Genomic DNA, 6,397 nt, shown 5'->3' with positions numbered 1-6,397 from the left:
CCCGGAGAGACAGAGCCGCCCCGGCCGCCGACGCGGGCAGGCGCACCCGTCCCCCACGAAAGTGGCCCTCCAAGACCAGAGGGGCGCCCCGCCGTAGAGGCAGCGGGGGGGACCGGAGACGGGCCCGGAGAGAGGGAACCCCCCAACAAGGCGACACCCGCGCAGGCCCGACAACGGAGGGCCCCAGACCCAGGCATCCCATTCATTCATCCATTCACCTATCCGATACCTATACTAATAATAATATAATATACTATACATAATAATAATAATAATAATAATAATAATAATAATAATAATAATAATAATAATAATACTAATACTAATAATAATAATAATAATAACCATCTTTGTATAATATAATATTGATAAATTATTAAGTTTTTGATGTCCTGCCAATGGAGGCTCAAATCCTCCATGGCAGGACCCTTCCATACCGCATTCTCACCGACACAGACATACAATCACGCACCGTTTCCCCCTCCCCGGGGGGGTCCAGCACCGCCAGAAGGCACCCCAGGCTGCACGGCGGGCCCCGCCAGGCCCGGGTAACCCGACCCACCTGTCCCAGGCCGGTGAGGGAACGCGGGTGATGTGGGACCCCCTCCCGCCCCTTGTGTTGAGTGCATGTGATTAATGCCATAAAAACAGGGAGGAGGGAGGGCCAAGTATCGATTGACACCGACCCCCCCCCCCCTCCCGAACTACGTGTCCTTGTCAAGTGTATTTATAAAGTGTTGAATGTGCAGTGTCTATTTTGCTGTTAAAACCGTGAGGCGGGGAGTGCCGGGCCACACGGGACAGTGCCCCCCACGACCTGGACCCCCCGCCCCTCGCCTATGTGCGTATGAATCGTGTAGGGGGGGCAAGAGGGGGAGCGGAGGCCGAAGCCAGGAGGCAGGACCAGCAAAGCCGGCCCTGATAAGACACCCGCGTCCCCCCACCGGCCATCCAGTAGACGGGGGCCGGTGGGGGGGGGTTTATTTACTACAAAAATGTATATATAAACCAAAACTCATTATCCAGGTTTATAAAAGAGGTCAACAAACCAGAACTACACTGAAACTATTAGCAACATAACAAGACACCAACTAAACAAAACTGACCCTCCTATAATTCTTCTTCTTCTTCTTTTGATTTTATTGGCGGTTGGCAAACAGCTTTCGGGTGCATTACCGCCACCCACTGATCTGGAATATGGACTATGTATCTAAATGATCTCTAATGTATTCAAAATGAATGTATGTCAAACAATACAAACAAAACAAACAAAACAATCAAAACAAACAAAACAAAACAACCAAATTCACTTAAATCAAATAACCCGCCCTTATATCCTATTCATTAATCTAGTTGATTTAAAAAAATGTATTAGCTTTTTCAAGCACTCATCACCTGAAGATTTCCGTAATATATTTATGATATTGACTTCCCCTAGCTTTCTTATTTCCTGCTTTAACACATCTATCTCTGTTATATATTTGTTGCAGTCTAATAGAATATGGTCCACTGTTTCCTCCTCTCCACAATGTTCACACTTTCCTGTATTATGTTTTTTTTATTAAAAATAGAGATCTATTCAGCCCAGTATGCCCATTCTTTAATCTTGTCATTACTCTTTCCTCGGTCCTGTTCCGCCCGCCTGATCCTGCATTCCCAACTAATGGTTTATTTTTAAAAAGATACCGTCCTTTACTTTCTTTGTTCCACTCATTTTGCCACTTTTTCCTGATTTGTCTCTTTATCACCCCTTTGACTTCTGATTTGCTGATGTTTACATGGAGTTGATGTTCACTCCTCAAAGCCCCTTTGGCTGCTCCATCTGCCCTCTCATTCCCTTCAATCCCGATCGATGTGTGCAGGAACCCACACAAAAATGACGGACAATTGCATATGCTTAATTCTAAATAATTGCATCATTATTTCAAATAATAGGTCTTCTCTGCATGTGGTGTTGCAATAAAATAAGCTTTTTAATGCTGCTGCTGAATCTGATAGTATAACCACTCTTTCTGGCCTGCTGTCCTCTACCCACTGCAATGCAATTATTATAGCCATCATTTCGCTTGTAAACACAGATAATTCATCCGATAGTCTCTTCCTGCATACAATGTTCACTTCAGGGATGACTACTGCTGCTGCTGTTCTGCCTGTCTCTGGATCTTTTGAACCATCTGTGTATATATGTAAATGACCATAGTAATTCCTTCTAATGTATGAATTTACACTGTTACTATTTCTCTCTTGTTCTTTTTCCCAGTCCAGGAGGCTCAGATCTACCTCTGCCTGTGGCAGTAGCCAAGGTGGAACAGCCGGCAACACAACAGTTGGCGAAAAACTCAACTCCAGTATTCCCATCTCCCTTGCTCTCCTCTCAACCACCCATCCAAAGCTCTTCATTTGCTTTTTCCCGTGTTCCCAGCATGGCTCAGTTGTACTTATTGTCGGATGATTATTGTGACCTTGCAAATTTGCCCAGTATGTCATCATGAGTTGCTGTCTTCTTAATTCCAGTGGCATCTCCCCCATTTCCACCTGCAATGCAGGTACAGATGTAGTTTTGAAAGCCCCACAACATACCCTCAGTGCTTGAGCCTGAATCCTGTCCAACCTCTCCAACAAAGATTTGCATGCCGACCCATATGCGACACACCCATAGTCCAGTACTGATCTTATTAAACCTGTATATATAGCTTTCAAAGAAGACCTGTCAGCTCCCCACTCTGTACCCATTAAACACCTCATGACATTTATAACCTTTTTACATTTATCACCAATTTTATCAATATGTACTTTCCAGGTGAGCCTTGAATCAAACCATACTCCCAGTAATTTGAATGATTCCACCCTTTTCAGCTCCTTGCCATACAAATATAGTTTGACTTCTGATTCAATTTTCTTCCTTGTAAAGAAAAGGGTATTTGTTTTCTCTACGGAAAATTTAAATCCCCATTTCAATGACCACTGCTCCACTCTTTTAATTGTTTCCTGTAACTGTTTGACTACATATTTCACATTTCTTCCTGTTTTCCATATTGCTCCATCATCAGCAAACAGAGATTTCCCTATAGTTTGGCCAATATCTTCATATACATCATCAATCATTATTGAAAATAACAAGGGACTTATTACACTTCCTTGCGGTGTTCCGTTATCCACACCATACCTTGCTGAAAATGTTTTCCCCACCGTCACCTTTATAGAACGTTCATACAAAAATTCCTTCATCCATCTGAACATTTTACTTGTTATACCTAAACTTTTCATTTTAATCAATAAACCTTCTTTCCACAATAAATCATATGCTTTTTCAACATCAAAAAATACTGCTACCACCACCTCCTTATTGACTTGTGCCTTCCTCACCTCTGTTTCTAGACATAGTATTGGATCCATTGTTCCCCTTCCTTTTCTAAACCCACTTTGATGTTGTGATCTAAGATTTCTTATTTCCAAATAATATGTTAGCCTTTCAGTGATCATACGCTCCATGACTTTACACATATGAGACGTCAATGCGATTGGTCTATAGTTACTTGGATTAGTAGGATCTTTTCCTGGTTTCCTGATTGGTACTATGACTGCATGTTTCCAACTTTGTGGTAATTTCCCTTCCTGCCAAATTTTGTTGTAAAAGTGTAATATGACCTCTAATGATTTATCAGACAGATGTCTCAACATGGTAGCATATCTGATCTTTTCCCGGAGCAGTTAGTCCTGATTTACCTAAAGCCCTTTTCATTTCTTCTAATGTAAAGGGGGTGTTAATTACATCATCCTTCTCTTCCTCTCTTTCTAGCAACTCTTTATTTCTTTCACTTGTTTCCTGTCTTCCTTTTCTCCCCTCTTCAGACATATTTCCAGAGCTATGTACCTCAACCAAAGCCTTTCCTAACATATATGCTTTTTCTTGATCTTCAATAGCCAGGACCCCACCATTTTCCAAAACTGGGTACCCCCATTCACGTCTTACTCCCCCCATTTTCTTAATCATTCCCCAAACTTGGCTAATTGGTGTGGTTCTCCCTATTGAATCACAAAATGTTCTCCAGTACTTCCTTTTAGCCTCTTTAATAGTCTTTCTCACCACTGCTTGCATTCTTTTATATTGTATGAAATTTTGAAAATTATGAGTATTCTTTAATACCTTAAAAGCCTTATTACGTTTCTTTATTACCATACTACATTCCTCATTCCACCATTGAACCAACTTCCGCCTTTTTGTTCCAGCTTTTCTTACAATTGTCTGTCTGGCAGCCCCAATTATAGCATCTCTTACACTTTCATTCAATATTTCTATATCCTGTTCTCTATCTATATTCCTGAAACTTGATTCACTAATCTCTCTCAATTTATCCCACTGGGCCTTTCCAAACATCCACCTTTCTAATGAATCTTCTAAACCCAGCCTACTTTCATTACCTATTTTACACAAAATTGGGTAATGATCACTTCCAACTGTTGTCTTCTTCATCACCTCCCACAAACAAATACCTGCCAAGGACTGTGATACTAGTGTTAAGTCTAAACTTGACTCTTTTCCTGAACTACAATCAATCCGTGTGAAACTCCCATCATTTAAACATACAAGTCCCAAAGAATCCATCAAATCCTCCACTATCAAACCATTCCTATCATTTCTGTCCCCTCCCCAAAGTGTACTGTGGGCATTGAAATCACCACACCAAATGACCCTCCTCTTATCTACTCCCTTTATTGCCTCCAGTGTTTCCAATTCCATCCTCTGACATGGATTATAGAAATTCACTATAACCAAACTCCCATCTTCTACCCAAACCTCAACCACTACATACTCCAGATCTTTCCCTTTTTCTAGTTCTCTATATGAAACACCTTGCCTAATAAAGGTAGCACATCCTCCCCCATTACTCTCTTCTCTATCCCTTCTTATACACACATATCCTTGAATCACAAAATCTAAATTAGGTTTCAGCCATGTCTCTTCTACACATATTATATCTGGTTTACTTTTTAAAGCCTCAAGAAATCCTTTAAATTCTTGTCCATTCGCCAGCAGACTTCTTGCATTCCACTGAAGAAGTAACATAATTAATATTAATCCAGTGAACATAATTCTTTGTCCAACTGTCCCTGTCTTTTAAGCTCTTCTTGAACATTCAACCCAGATACTCCATGAATATTTAAATATCTTGCTGCACTCTTTACGATTATCTCAATCTTCTCAGATCTCCCTTTTGCTTGGAATGTGCAGTTAATTACTTCAGCCATGAAATACACAAAATTCTCCTTATTTACCAGCAATACATTTTCATCTTCCATCTGACTGTTTCTCACATTTCGTTCGGTTGACGTTTCCTTCTCTGTTGTTTCTTTTTCTCTCCTCTCCACTCTGTGCTCCCTCTGAACCACCTTCACTGCTTCTGCATAAGATAGATCACTGTTCACTCTTAGCTTCTGCACTTCCACTGCCTTCTTTCTCTCTTCACAACCCCCATAGGCCACACTATGTGCACCTCCACAATTGACACATTTCAGCTGTGCCCCAACCTCGCATTTCCCGTATTCATGATCCCCTCCACACTTTCCACACTTTTGTTTACCTTTGCACCCTGCTGCAATGTGTCCATATTTCTGGCATTTGAAACACCTCAAAGGTGGCGGGACATATGCCCTAACATTGTAACTTATGTATCCCACAGTCACTTTATCTGGCAGCACTCTCTCTTGAAAATCCAGCAAGACTGGCAAACTATCCACTCTCTCTCCTCCCCTTCTTGTTTGCAGACGTTTTATGCCAATAACTTTACCACCTCTTATGTTTGCCCTCATATCCTCCAACTTTTCATCTACAGGGATACCATAGATTACACCTCTGATAAATCGACCATCGCCTGTCTTCTTGGCTATTTCCACCACTTTATTGCACACTTTTGTCAACTTCATTACTTTCTTTCTCTGCTCCTCGTCTTTACACTTCCTTCATGAACAGTCCGCCATCACTCAACACTTTCGCCGCCACGATTTCGCCAATCTTCTCCTTCAACCAGCGAGTTAATTCCACCGGACTAACCTTCCTTATATCATGCCCTTCCTTGAACCTCAAAATCACTTTAAACCCTTCTTTCTCCTCAATCCTCCTCTTCACCACCCTGTCTTCCTCTCGCTCATCATAACTACTACCACTTCCACTACACTCCTTTCTCTTATTCCGTACTACCTTCCAGTCACTTTCATCCATATCCTCACTCCCACTCTCCCAATCGCCACTTCCCGCCATCCTAGTCCATTCACAGATCAGTTTATGCACAACCACCAAACCTCTCCCTCCCACCCTCCTATAATGACACAGAAGGGAACATATATAGTGGCTTGGCCAAACCAAATAACACACAAGGGGAAACCAAAATGGACAACA

The sequence above is a fragment of the Cololabis saira genome, chromosome 8 (genome assembly GCF_033807715.1).
Source record: "Cololabis saira isolate AMF1-May2022 chromosome 8, fColSai1.1, whole genome shotgun sequence".
NCBI classification, from domain to species: domain Eukaryota; kingdom Metazoa; phylum Chordata; class Actinopteri; order Beloniformes; family Belonidae; genus Cololabis; species Cololabis saira.
The sequence above is the reverse complement of the archived record's forward strand: the minus strand, read 5'-3'. Positions refer to the sequence as shown.